The sequence below is a fragment of the Podarcis cretensis genome (genome assembly GCF_951804945.1).
Source record: "Podarcis cretensis genome assembly, chromosome: 4".
Taxonomy (NCBI): domain Eukaryota; kingdom Metazoa; phylum Chordata; class Lepidosauria; order Squamata; family Lacertidae; genus Podarcis; species Podarcis cretensis.
In genome coordinates, this window is record NC_137173.1 from 62,902,855 (window position 1) to 62,917,981 (window position 15,127).

A 15,127-nucleotide genomic window follows, 5' to 3' on the forward strand; every position below is an offset into this window, starting at 1 on the left:
AACATGCCACCCAAAGCGATAGGTGATAATTGGAGAAATATATTTGTTGCAGAAAAATTACACTGTAGATTACACATTATCCTACACATTATCCTATTATAAAAATTCATATGGAAGTAAAATATAAAATGGATTAGTTATGAGAATAGCTACCAGGTACTGTCCTTACCGGGGACGCAGGTGGCGCTGTGGGTTAAAGCCTCAGCGCCTAGGACTTGCCGATCGAAAGGTCGGCGGTTCGAATCCCTGCGGCGGGGTGCGCTCCCGCTGCTCGGTCCCAGCGCCTGCCAACCTAGCAGTTCGAAAGCACCTCCGGGTGCAAGTAGATAAATAGGGACCGCTTACCAGCGGGAAGGTAAACGGCGTTTCCGTGTGCGGCTCTGGCTCGCCAGAGCAGCGATGTCACGCTGGCCACGTGACCCGGAAGTGTCTCCGGACAGCGCTGGCCCCTGGCCTCTTAAGTGAGATGGGCGCACAACCCCAGAGTCTGTCAAGGCTGGCCCATACGGGCAGGGGTACCTTTACCTTTACCTTTTACTGTCCTTACAGAACATGACAATTCTTAAAAATAAACAGCAAGGTAAACAAACTCTTTCTGACATGGTTTTTTAACATTAATTCATCCAAGTGAGATTTTGAGTTCTGCCAAACTCCTGGAGAATAAATCTTCATGCCACAAAGTATATGTAGAGGCACATCCTGGTACACACATAATTTGGCTGTTGTTTGTGTGTCTGAGACAAAAACACCATAAAGCTGAATGGAGCTCATAAACACCCCCACCCCCGCTACCTTACAATACTGTGTCTTTATTATTTAAATCATAAATAAGAACACAGAGGGCCCCCTGAACCTAAGCACTTTGGTAGCAGCTGTCAGAGTTGAGAAATGGGTAGCAGGTTTGAGATGAGATGGGAAGTGGGAGCCCTGGGACAAGCCAGTAGTCAGGAATGAAGAGGAACTAAGAACCAAAGGACAAACCAGGAAGCAGGAGCAAGCCAGAAGTTAGGCCTGAAAAGCAACCAAAGAACACACCAGAGGACAACTTTGTTGCTCAAGGAAGGATTAACTGCAATCCTCTTGTACTACTTCCAGTCTAGGAGGAACCAGTGGCCAACTGGTGTGGACAGGATCAGTCCAGGACTTGAGAAGCTCCCACCTGAAGTTGTTGTTGCTATTATTATTATTACATTTATTATCTGTCCTTCACCAGGTCACAGAACTTAGTGGTTTATCATATGGGACAGCTGTCCACAGACCCCAGCAGCTCCTGACAAAAGCAATGCAGTGTTGACAGTGACAAGCAACATCTGCACTCACATGCAACACACAAGCAAGTTTATTATCTATTTAATAATAATAATGATTCTCCAGCATATTGCAGGGTTCATTCTTTCTGCTACCCCATCCCATTTTGGTTCCTTCTTCCATTCTGATGCCCAGTACACTTTACTAAATAGGAGGCATGATGATGAGGGCAAGGTAGAATTTTGTTTGTGTAATCAAATGACAGTGATATGGAAAGTATTTATGAGCAACTAGTACATCTAGTTACTAGTACGTATTACCAACTGGTCTTCCTTTGCATTGTTGCTCATGTCTACAGCATTTTACTGTATTTTGTGCTTTCTCCAATAAGTATGCATTCCTAGGGAATTTAAACAGAGAAAAAAAGAATGCACCTCCTATTTAATTCATGCTGTTTTCTGACACAACATTCAATCCTCTTCTGCAATGTGTGTCAAGTGGACTTCAGGCTCCTGGATCACAAATGCTTTTCAAAAACCAAGGGACAAATAAAAAGAAAAGATTTATTTAGAAAAAAAAAAACTGTAACTCCTGCAGTACTGCAAATAAATCCTAAGCAGACTGCAAAGAGCTCCACAGGTATTTCTTCAAACTGCTGGCCTAACTAGGTGTTAGAGGGGACCCACAGCTGCCACTAACTCAAAATGTCCCTTCATGTGCTTCAGTAATGTCTAGAAAAGTGTCACATGTAGCACATCACATCCACACACACACACTACACACACACACACACACATATATAGTACAGTAGTGCATATATATATATATATAATATCCACACACTACACACACACAGACACACAGACACACACATGTATACCCAAAGAACTGTTAAAGCACATGACTTTTCTCAAAGAATCATGAGAACTGTAGTTTGTGGGAACTGTAGCTTGGTGAGGGTGAAACTAGTCCCTAGGTTCTGGGATGGGGGAATCATGGGCCAACAGAAATTGCAGCAGGCTGCAACAGTCAAACACTTAATTGTGGCTGTGTTGTGTGGTTCAGACGCTACTAGCCCTTCATGTTGTTCTATTTCCACAATGAGCTACTTGGAGAGAATCACAAGATGTGTAAGCAACTCCTACAAGCAGGCTGCTACAAACAAGTTCAGCACTCAGTAGCAAGAAGCCCACCTCCTTTTTTCATTGCTGGTATTCCTTTCAAAAACAGTTTGCTATTACTGAAGTGTCCAGAGTAAGCAAAATCTTTTATTTCTGCCAGATAAACAAGCTTTCTCCTGCCCTTCTGTGTCTTTCCTGTTTCTGTGTCACACACTTTCTCCTCCTGTGTGATTTATCGACTCTCTCCCTTTAGTTCCACACGTTGATTCAGTGTCGGGGGTTGTGCTAAGCCGAGCAGAGCAGGTTCGGTTATGGGAAAAGGATTTGCCAAAGCCTGAACAACTTGCTTGTTTTTGCCTCCCCGTCCTGCATTTTTGGTACAGACGTCTCTGAGGGAGCTGGGATTGTGAGTACTCACTTTTAACTATAATTGAATGGGGGGAATATTGCAGCTGAGTTTACTGCACTAAGAGCTTTTTGCAGCTGAGGGGAGTGTATAATCCAGTTGTACCATCAAGTGAAAACGTAAGATTATTAATTTATTTTTTATTATGTATTCAATTTGTCTACCACCAACACCTGTAGGTCTCAGGTTGCAATATACGAAGCACAAAATACATAATAAAAATAAACAAAAACAATTAACAATGCTTATGTGTATACACACTAACAAACTATATGTTCCTCAACGAAAGCCCCTAAGCAATACTCCAGCCCACAGATCCAAAAATCCTAATGAGAATATGATATTTTACAACAATTTAAAACAACCCCACCCTCCAGATAAAAGAGCACCCACCCAAGTTAAAACCTCAGCTTGCTCAAAAAATAATTTTAACACAAGGGAAGAAGAGGCCTAGCACTAGTCCAGCATTTTGTTTCCCATAAGAGCCAACCAAAAGCCTATGGGAAGCCCTATAGCAGGATGTGTTTCCATGGGCGTAGCCAAGGGTGGGTGGGGGCAGTTGCCCCCCAGATCAAGTAAATCAATAGAAATAACTAACTGACCAATCACATAGGTTCTGCCCCCCCCCCCCAATCCTGGCTACGCTCATTCCCACTATGGTTCCCCAGTCCTTGATATTTACAGGCATAGATTACCCTGGAATCAGTTTTTTTTCTGGGGGACGCAGGGGTACACATACCCCTAAACATTTTGTGAATCTAAGTTCTGCCTCATTGAGGAGGGGTAGTATTTCAATATGAGTAGGAAAACGATATTACCCCTAAACATTTTTTTAGGAAAAAAACAGTGTCTGAAACTATATGCATAATTGTAGAAGCTTCTGTGGCAATCCTTTAATTACAACTGAGAAAGTGAGAACTGTGTGTATGTGTGCATTGCAAATTGCATGGGGCTGCCAAATCTTTGCCAATCTACTGCAAATTACTCAGAGAGCTAGGTAGATCCGGATCACATTTCCTTCCACTTATAGAATATCATGGAGTGCCTGGCACTGAGTTTCATTATCATGGTGTAATATTTGTATTCATAGTTTTGTAGAATTGTGGAGTTGGAAGGGACCGTGAGGGTCATCTAGTCCAACCCTTTGCAATGCAGGAACGTTTTGCTCAAACCCATGTCCCCGAGATTAAGAGTCCCATGCTCTACCAACTGCGCTGTTGGGCACACACTGTTTGGGCTGTTCTGAGACAAAGTATTTTAGTTGATTTAAACACAGAAAAATTATAAGAAAACAACTTTAGAATCAAACTATTATTTAGTCTTATCTGAAACATCTGGGATATGTACAGAGCATAGCTCTGAAGATATATATATATATATATTTGCCTTCTAATTGCTAGATTCTCTGCAAATGTTCACTATTAGGAAAACTTTAACTTGCTCTAGTTCAGCTAGGTGAATCCCATGACTTTCCTTTACTTATATTTGGTAGATTAAAAAGGTTTAAAAACTGCTATCTGAAAACACTAAACAGTAGACGGGGGGGGGGGGGGATCTAGTTATGGGCATATCTAATTAAATCATTTATTCACAAAGCATTGAAATCCCAATGCATTGAGACAATGCTCTTCATCAGGAAAAACTACAAAAAACATGTAAAAAAAGAAGATGCAATGATTCCTGAACTGTCAGACAGAAAGGTGAAGTGATATGATGGGTAGTTAATTCTCTAATTGCTTTATCTTAATGACAGATCTGTTTTATCAGTCACTTACAATATATATGATTGTCTGATTGATAATCCTTAGGCATTCCTTCTTGATATATTTTCTTTTAATACAAAAAGTTGATATGAATGAGGCTTTTCAAGTTAATTTTTGTTATTTTTTTTTTTAAAAACCAGTCCAGCACCTTTATAGCATCAGTTCAAGTGGAAATTAGCATTCAGAGAAGAATCCTGAATGAGAACAGCTAATCTCTTTTGTTTGCTGCATTCTCAAAGTAGACACTTTATATCTGAAGTTAAATACTATAATTATTCCAGACCTTTTCCTTCACAAAGAGCTCAAGCTTTTATTTCAAGCATATTTGCAATGGAGAGGGAGAAAAGAGATAAAATTGCAGTCATTTGCCTACTGGCAACTCATAGAACCATAGAGCTGTAGAGTTGGAAGCAACCCTGCAATGCAGGAATCTCAACCAAAGCATCCATGACAGATGGCCATCCAACCTCTGCTTAAAAGCCTCCAATGAAGGAGAGTCCATAATCTCCCAAGGGTGTCTGCTCCCTGTTTAGTTGGAATTTCCTTTCTTGTAACTTGAAGCCATTGGTTCAAGTCCTACCCTCCAGGGCAGGAGAAAACAAGCTTGTGCATGTGACAGCCCTTATGATATGATTGTTGTTGTTTAGTCGTTTAGTCGTGTCCGACTCTTCGTGACCCCATGGACCAGAGCATGCCAGGCACTCCTGTCTTCCACTGCCTCCTGGCGTTTGGTTAAACTCATGTTAGTAGCTTTGAGGACACTGTCCAACCATCTAATCTGTCTCTTCTTTCCCAGGCTAGATGTACTCAGCTCCCTCAACCATTCCTCATAAGGCTTGGCTTCTAGACCCTTGATCATCTGGGTTGTCCTCCTCTGCACACATCCAATCCAGCTTGTCCATATCCTTCTTAAATTGTGGCACCCAGAACTGGACACAGTATTCCAGGTGTGGTCTGAACCACCCCATTCTGGGCTGGCCTGGTGGGAGAGGAATCCAAGGCAGCAGGGCCAGAATGCTGAAGCAACCAGCTTAGGCATCAGATTCTCAGAAGCAGCAGTAGCCTCAGGTGTTCATCCTGAGCCTCTCAGCTATTCCCTTCTGTTGCTGAGTGGTTTCTCCTGGGCTGCTAATCTGGCCTGCTGTTTCAGGTGTGATGGAGGAAGCTATTGCATCACCAGTGTTTTAGGAAGATAAAATTAGCATTCCAACTGGCTTCTAGCAGTGAAATTGGGAGGGGCTGCCATCTTGTCCTTCACTTCAGTCACCATGTCTGGGGCTGGTCCTGTAGTGCAAAGATAGTTCCTAAAGTGCTGCTAGAGATGTAAAGGTAAGGCTCACAAACTAGAATTGCCTAATAGGCGGCCATTGCAGTTGCTGCAGAGCTGGCTACATACGTTATTTCTTCCTAGTATTCAGCTGAGAGGTAAGTCATGTTTCACACAGCATGGCTGGGACTTGGTTTTCCAGCCCAGATGCAGATGTCAAGTGTTTTCTCATCAATCTCTTTTCCAAGAACTAGTAAAGCACCTGGCTGAGTCTAAGGTACAGTAGCAGCTGGCAACTCCACCAGCTTCCCATCTTGATGCTGCCACCATGGGGGCAAAACATGGGGCTCCATTACAGTGGGGGTGGGGTACTCAAATGGAGGTGCACAGCACCCAGATTGCAATGCAAGCTTCTATAATATGCTAAGCATATTTAATTGGAGAATACATGTTTGCTGTTATCAAAAGGCATGAAAGAAATTAGTTACGCCTTATTAAGCATATCGGCTCAAGCAGAAGCATTACCCTCTGGAGGGAGTCTCAATGGCACTTTGATGTCGGGTATCAAACCAGTAAGAATGTGGCACCTGCTCTAGGAGCAAAATCAGACGCAAGGGAGCTTAACTTTTTATTTTGTTTCTTGGTGTGGTATTTCATTAACACCTCATCAAAGCCTCACTTGAATACACAGTGTTTCTCTTCCATCCGAGATTTACAATTATTAAGCACTTTCACCTGAGGTTTAAGGGAAGAGGGATTAAAAAAAAATACACTATTTCTAAAAATGGCATGTAAGAAATACTTGTAATATTTTGAAGGCCAGGATTCTAGCTGGACAATTGAGGGGGAAAATATGAATATATTCCTCTTGCTCTACCACAAGACCAATGAGAACATTTTTTGTTCTATAGAAATCTAAACAGATTAGATTTAATAGATTGGTGTGCTTGTAACAGTTCCTTAGAAAAATTATTTTCATTCTAATCACACAAACTGCAGACAGACATATTTATTTTATATAGTGCAATATTTATATACCTCCTTCATACATCAAAATTAAACTAAAAATGCAATAAAATTCAGAATAAAATAGCATCTACCTTGTCATTGGCAGGTAACTAGTAGAATTTAACTAGTATTAATGGCTAGCAAAGGCCTCCAAGAATAAAAGTGTTTCTCAGCAAGTGCTGAAATTACGTTACTTTATGTGCTTGCCTCAATTTAAAGGAGTGGCGGTTTCTTGGGAAGGACACCACTACTGAAGAGGCCCTTCCTCTGGTCATTGCTAAGATACCTCTGCAGGTTGCAGGACATATGTCTGAGTCATATGACAAAGCTAACATGTGGTGAATTACTGCTTTAAATTCATTCACACTGGAACTACTCTACATGGTGAATTACCACCATACAGAACCTCCCATTTTCACGTCTTGTCATTCATCTACTAGTTTCTTTTATCCAGCATGATAAGAAATCCAGCAGAATCTCACCCAAAATCACTGATGTAACTACAGGCTTGAGAATTATGGCTGAGTACCCACTATACCTTTCAAAGTACATTGGAAGCACAATCTTTTCCACAGAGAATTCTGGGTGCTGTGGTGTTCCCTTAACAGAGCTACAATTCCCCACAACCATTAACAAACCATTTTTTTAAGGTGAAACAGTGCTTTGAATGTGTTTTAAGCTCATGGTAGAGACAGTGGTCCATTTAGAACCCCCAACAATGGTTAATCCTAGAGGTTTTGAAAGAACAGCCCAGGGTGCTTTTGGGGTGTGTTAACACCAGCGATATTCAATGTGATCCGCTGCCGGTATGAAGGGGATGAATTTCCTTTGGGTCTCTTTAAATCTTTGTCTTCTAATTGTGGTTCAAGCCTCTCGGTTTTTCACTTATGAGAAAGATGCAACACGTCCCCCTCTCCCCATTCATGCTTTTATAGCATATTCCCCACTAAGTGATAGATCTATGCTTATTTCTCAGTGTTTGAGAACTAGTAACACTCTGAAGCGATCATCCTCCCTGCACTGACTCTTCAGAGAAAGTGCCTCAGGCAGTTCAAGGCCTTCATTTTAGTCGAGACTTTGTAAACGGTATCTGCTCCACGTGAACTCATTAATGAAGGGCTCTTACCAAAGTGTCCCTTAGTGCTATCTTGAGACTCACCGCCTCTTCAATATGCTCCTAAAGCTACTACTTTGGAGCCACCTACAGGAAAGGGCATATGTAGTCAATAGCAAAGGGCACTTTCAATGGGTTTCTTACTGTGCTATTCAGTGAAGCCCCCGCTGTTGCTTGGTAGCCTTCTGCTGAATTAGCTGGGCAGTTTACATTGTGAAAAACCAGCTACATAAAGATTCTTGCCTGGCTAAAGCTGGACAATTAAGCAGACAGGGCAGCGGTTTGATTCTTTAGCCATTGAGTGTTTGGCATGCTAGGAAGTCCAATTGGAGGGCACACTGACAAGGAAATAGTAGATTCTCAAATTCTACCATCTTAATAGGAACAATACTTACTTTATTTGCTTCTTTTGCTTTTGCTTTTGTTTATATCTGATGGGGGAAACGAAGCTAGATTTGTGAAACTCAAGAGTACAATAAAAGGCTTTGTAAATAAAAGCCTTTGTGGTTTACAGATACAGTTTCCTATGGGCGGCTACAACTATTTGTGGTTTGCAGCACGCTTCTGCAAAGGTAAGTCCTGTCTAACCTTTCAGAGTTCTTTGAGAGTATGGTTTGAGGTGATCCAGGACACATTATGTACTGGGCTTTCAAATAGTTTTTGATAGAAGTTCCTCACTGAAGGCTACTGAGTAAATGTAGCAGTCATGGGACAAGAGGACAGGTCTTCATGTTGTTGTTGTTGTTTAGTTGTTTAGTCGTGTCTGACTCTTCGTGACCCCATGGACCAGAGTACGCCAGGCACTCCTGTCTTCCACTGCCTCCCGCAGTTGACCCCTAGTGTGTGGAAGCTGTAGTGGAATCCATGTTGGGAATCATAAAAAAGCCAATATTCTAATGCCTTTATACAAATTTATGGTGTGTCCACATTTGGAATACTATGTACAGTTCTGGTTGCTGCACCTGAAAAAGGATATTGTAGAGCTGAAAAAAGGTACAGAAAAAACACAGCCAAAATGATCAAGGGGCCAGAGCAACTCCCCTATGTGGAAAGCTACAATGTTTTCACTTTTCTTAGTTTATAAAAACACAGGAGGGCAGCGTCATGATAGAGATGTATAAAATAATGCATGGTGTGTTGAAAATGAATAGGGATAAAGAATTGTCTCACCATACTAGAACTTAGGGTCATCAAAATAAGCTGAATGTTGGAAGGTTTTGGAATAGCAAATACTTTTCAACACAGTAAAAAGTATCTGCAAAGTATTGTTCAGCTGAGCTACCCCCGAAGTCTTCACCTTTGGTTCACTGGTATATTGCCTTGTTGATCACGATGTTATTTCAATACCGGTATTCATCAATATGGCGATTTATAGCACAGCCTTAGTGTACTATTGTGCTCATGTCCTGCTTGTGGATTTCCTGTAATCCAGTTGACCATTGTGAGAACAGATTGGTGGGCCAGAGAGGCCTTGGTCAGAACTAGCAGGGTTCTTCTTAAGTTCTTATGTCTTTTTGGTGGGTCATGTCATCCATGGAAATGTGTTACTGCTTTCTCTTTACTCCACTGTGAGGTGTACTGTTTCATCCATCTTCCTACTTCATCTCCCTAATATCACTCCAGCTATTTAAATCCTATATCTCTGACCAAATGAGTCATTTCCACAGTTTCTATTTTTGGGGGGCTTGTATTGATGCTTTTGAATTATGGTGCTGGAGAAGACTCTTGAGAGTCCCATGGACTGCAAGAAGATCAAACCTATCCATTCTTAAGGAAATCAGCACTGAGTTCTCACTGGAAGGGCAGATCCTGAAGCTGAGGCTTCAATACTTTGGCCACCTCATGAGAAGAGAAGACTCCCTGGAAAAGACCCTGATGTTGGGAAAGATAGAGGGCACAAGGAGAAGGGGACGACAGAGGACGAGATGGTTGGACAGTGTTCTCAAAGCTACCAGCATGACTTTGACCAAACTGTGGGAGGCAGTGGAAGACAGAAGTGCCTGGCGTGCTCTGGTCTATGGGATCACGAAGAGTCAGAAACAACTAAACAATAGCAACGTATTTCACCCAGTCGTTCACTTATTATTCATGTTCTGCCACATCTAGTTTCTTTGGACTCGCGTGTTCCCCATGCCATCCTTGGATTGCTTCATATTCCCAGACAGAAATAGGGATTCCTTATGCTTCTACTATCTTATTCTTATCCCAGGGTTATTTTCTACCTCTATCTCTGCTGTGTCCATTCTTGACTCTTTATAACATCCCTTTTCTCTTTCATGTTCCCAGTATTTGCACAAGTTCATTTTTGTAACTGTAGGAGGAAGGAAATTGCCTTCAGCCAGCGATGCTGGAGCACAGTTGAAAAGGGACTTCCACTACTATTATGGCCAGCATTAACCATGCTGGAAACTTGCCCTCAAGTCACATTTCACTTCATCTGCCATGACCTAATATGTTTGTTTTTGTTTTCTTTTGGAAATGAATACAAAAAAGTTATATTTAAGGTTAGATGTGATATGTTTCTTGACTCCTATTTAAAATTACTAGGTTTTTTAATCTGTTATAATTTAATTAAGCTACAATTGACACTAGAAAGAGAAAAGGGTAAATTTCAATCAGAAGTGAAATGCAGAGGATTACAACCATCATATATACCAAGGTTGTGCTTTTAATTGCTCTTATGTGTCTGAGAATAATTCATCAGCACTATGGATGAATACACACTATGTGAACAGAATGTATATTATCTGCAAAAAAACCACCCTTGAAAAGTACTGTTGGTAAACATATTGGGATTAAAAATAGTAACTAATGGACCCCCCTACATATGATTTTGTATGTTTCTTTAATATTTCCTAATTTGCTGGTATCTAGGGTGATTCAGACAACAATGTTGCAACCCAGCAATATTTATTTATTGTTTTATTCCTCCTTTCTTCCCAGAGGAGATCACAGGGCACCTAGCAACATGAAATGATACAACAATACAAAACAATTAACACATCAGCCAAACAGTTTCATTAAAATAAAAGCAGTTAAAATATCTTGTATAGGTCCAAACACCCATGGGCGTAGCCCGGCTTCATGTTGGCGGGGGGTTGGTGGGGCAGAACCTCAGTTAGTTAAGTATTTTTATTGATTTGCTCTTACTTTATTTAGGGGAGGGCAGCAAACACTGGGCAGGGAAACAAGTTGTTTAAGCTGCAGAGCTAAGCAAAATGTTATTGTGCCAGAATAAACACTCTTGGCTCCTTGTGTCACCTGACAGCAGCTTAGTGAGAATTGGCTGCCAACTCCTAGGGGCTGAGCCCTTTTGCTCACCCAATATTTTGGGAGGGGAGAGGGCTGGGGCTCCCTAATGTCTGAAATAATCAGGAAGTGGAGGAGGCCAAGGGCCCGGTCAGTGGTGGCAACAGCCGCATTGAAACCACCTGTTGCTGCATTTGACTCTGCCCCGGCTCCTCCCGACGTGCGCATTATATCATGATCGGCTCCATCCCAAACTCCTCTCGCAAGTTGGCGCCTCTGATGATAATGCAGGCTTCTGGGGAGGGGATTGTGGCTGATTTGTTTCTCGCTGGTCGCTTTGCTGAGCGAAGCCATGGCTCAACCTGCACTTGTGGCTTAGTTTCCCCAGGCAAATTACGAGTTGTAAACCAAGAACAAGCCTTGTTTACAGTTGATGGTTAGTGAACCATGCAAAAGGTTTAACAGCCTACATTCCTAATGCTTCACTGTGCTGCTTGACTTTGTGAGTTTAAAGTCTACTACTGGGGGCTCTCTCCAGCTGGAGAGTTGAGTTTAGCCCTGTGTTTCTAATCTAGGCACCAAGGCTACAGGGATTCATATTTTTCCTCCCACATATATTTAACCCAGGCTGTTGTGGCTGCTTGGAGCCCAGTAAGACCAGCACCGGAAGCTAAACGCCTGATCCTCTGCAGCATTTCTCCTTTGCTTCTATCAGCCTTCGCTGGGGGAGAGACAAGGGAGTCAACTGTGAATCATCTAGCCTGGTAAGAAGACCCCCCCCCAACTGCATTTATTTGTTGTCTTTCAACTTTCGTTTTGCTCTGTACTTGCACATTGCATTTAGATTATTTATTATTATTTATTTTCAATTTGTGTGCAGAAGGGCAGTTTTGTATGTGTATAGGTTCTGTGTGTGGAGAGGGGAGAGTGATTAAAAACGTGTGGGGGCCTGGAATAGGATCATTGACCCCATTTCCATTTCCCATTTCTGTGCATTTATTGCACATGGATTTCAGGAAGTATGAAGATGGCTACTTTGTGGGGCTTATTGAAACAAAAACAAAAACCGTGGTCCAAGTCGTTTGCTTCCATATTGTGGTTGCCAGACATCATGAGGTGGGGAAATAGTGCTCAGTAGCTCAACTCTGTGAAGTAGTCTAGGATGCCTGTTACTCACTGGTAGAATATTCAACAATGTTTTCAGTTCTTCAGGTGTTACTTTAGTCTCTCACCTGTATATGCCCCCCCTCTGTTTTATGTAATCCATCTAGAAATGAAATAATATCTGTTCTTTGAATTAAGCAAGAAATTCATATTGGAGAATGGTACAATTACATTTTAGGTAACATGAAGGGCACATGCAAGATGACTAAAAGTGGGAAAGAGCCTGTTCTGCCCATCAAAGGCATTATCTACATTGTCACTGAGAGGTGAGGAGAGGTCAAATTGGTAGTTCCTTTTGAGGAAGAATGGCTAAGGTGGTACATAAGACAGTGGCACATAGAAAATTGTGGAGTTTTTTGCCTGTTATTTATTGATTCAGAGAAGTGGCCTGCAGATGGCACTGTTCACTAACTGTACTCTTTCTTTAAACCCAAACATAACATCTGCATGTTGTTTTGCTAAAATTATTATTATTATTATTACTATTTCCCTTGGGATATATTTACTTTGTGCATCCTGAATGACAACTGGAAAGTAGAGTGCCTTCGATATGAAGGAGGGAAAAGGGGAAAAAATAAATCTTAATAATAATAACTACAACAACAAGAACCTAGTGTTGATTTTAACAGCTATGTGTATTGCATTAGTCATGCTGTTGTGATGGTATACTTCTAAGGGGGCCAGTAGGAAAGTGAAACAGTGCTCCTACACCTTGCTATTATGCAGAAGAGAGAAATGCTGGGAGGCACAACTTTTCTCTTTAAGACAAACTATGCTTGTAAAAACTGCTTCTTCTGTACAGCTATCAAAGGTGCAGAAGCCCTGTGTGCTTCTTTGTTCAGTGGCAAAGACCTTGTGGTGCAGTCATGTAGGGTCCACTTCTTTTCCTTCTAAAAGGGGCAGGGGTTTGGGGAAAATAAATGAGAATCCTGTTTATGAACCATATGAGGTTTTAGAATATATTCTTTTTTTCCAGAATGACTTGTGATATCTGGGAGAAACATACCATGAACCAGAATTCAGACCCAATGAATTCAAAGCATGGGGCTATTTCTAGTAGTGTGGGGGCATCTGAGGGTGGGGGCAGGTGGGGGAGTAAAGCAGCCACAGTTTTCTCAATGCGCACCAGCACTCTTGCTCATTCATGCTTAGCTGTGGTTTGGCTTAACATTTATGTGTGAATGAGCCCAAAGTATTTCAAAATCCACCCAGGACAAAACTCTACAAAACAAACTGTAAAAACACAACCATTAATGTGTTGTGTTCTAACTCTTAAATTTAGTCCCATGTCTTTTGCGCACAAAAGTATCTTGCATGGTTTCCACCACATGGTTTAGTTTTGAACATTTCTTGGTTCAAGATGGGGAATCCTGTGTAATACAGCACAGGAAGAGTAAAGTGTTGCTTTTTAAAAAAGAATACTGTGAGGTAATTGCAATGAAATGTCTCATCTGTTTATTTCTCTATCACCACTTTCCGTTTCTCACGCCTTTTGATTTCACTGCCCCAATGTTTTCTTAACCCTTCAGTAGCTCTGTACACAGCTAGTGCTTGGGGAGATGAGATGAGCACTGTTCTTTTTAATACTGACAGCTTCGTCTGCAGCAACTCTGTAGCCTTTAAATAGCATTTACCCAGGGGCACACCATCTTATACTTGGCAGCTTCTTTAAAAGCCAAATGTAAAGGTGTATGTTGCTCCCAGATCTATAGCTGCTGCTGCTTCTCCTTTTAAAAAAATAAGCACAAATATGTTGGAAGAACCAGATACAAATGTTATTGAGTAGAACAGCTGATCAAATTGGATTTTTAACCATGTAAAGTTAGGGACAGGGAATTGATAATGAACCTTTGATAATTCATGGCATATTTAACATGAACTATAGTTGATAGCCTTATAAAGTTGATAGCCTTTACTTGGACTTTGTTATTTTAAGTCATGTGCAACTACTCATTCTACGTGCATATTTTATAGTTTTGCTTTTCAGCTTTTTTTTTTTTTTGTCTGTTGTCATAACTGTTCCCTCTGTTTTATATACATTATAAAATGAGATAATAAAACAAGCTTTACTGGAAACACTGATGTAACATGTAAAAGCAAAGAAAAAGTAATTAACTATATCTGAGCTCCATCTGGTATTGCTTTCCAGAGAACTAGGGGAAACAATAAGAACTACTTGTCACATTATATTTTTAAAGGCAAAACTGTTGGTTTTTTGTTTTTTGTTTAGTATAGGTGCCATGTCTGGAGTTATGTGGAAATGTATTTTGAGAAGCAAAAGGCATATTTAATAACGATATTGTGTTTTCCTTCGCAGTAAAATGCAATCACAATGCCACCTTGTACAGAGCAATCATGCAAAATGTTGTTTGGGCTTTAATAGTTACTGTTCCTTTAGTTAAATGCTTCCTGCTTAAAGTATGTGCACCATTTATTACTTACTACTTCCACAGCTTGAAGGGGATGTATGATTAAGTGCCACAACAGGAGCTCATCATGATTTTTATTTGGCTACCTATAGCACAATAGCAGTATAAAATAATGCCCCCTTTTCCCTGACCTTATTGTTTCATTCTTCCATAAGAAGAAAAACACTATTTATTTATTCATCTGGTTTAATCTTTATTTTAGAAAGATTAAACCATAGGACTTTTTTCAGTCCCTTTGCTGAAAGCTACCTGGGTCAAACTTGATTTTTGAAGTTTGTAAAATTGATATTATCCTGAGCTGTCCTGTATATATTGGGCAGTGCTTTCTACTGCCTCCTTCTATTGTACGTGTTCCCCT

At 41.0% G+C, this 15,127-nt stretch overlaps 1 long non-coding RNA gene across 1 annotated transcript in view; it reads left to right on the plus strand.

The window, feature by feature from the left end:
• Positions 1–2,550: 2,550 nt before the first annotated feature.
• Positions 2,551–15,127, plus strand: part of LOC307213998 — an 89,241-nt gene continuing 76,664 nt past the window's right edge. The window contains exons 1-2 of the long non-coding RNA XR_013837808.1: positions 2,551–2,775; positions 11,804–11,940. This is a non-coding gene — a long non-coding RNA (uncharacterized lncRNA). The remainder of the gene's footprint in view (positions 2,776–11,803; positions 11,941–15,127) is intronic.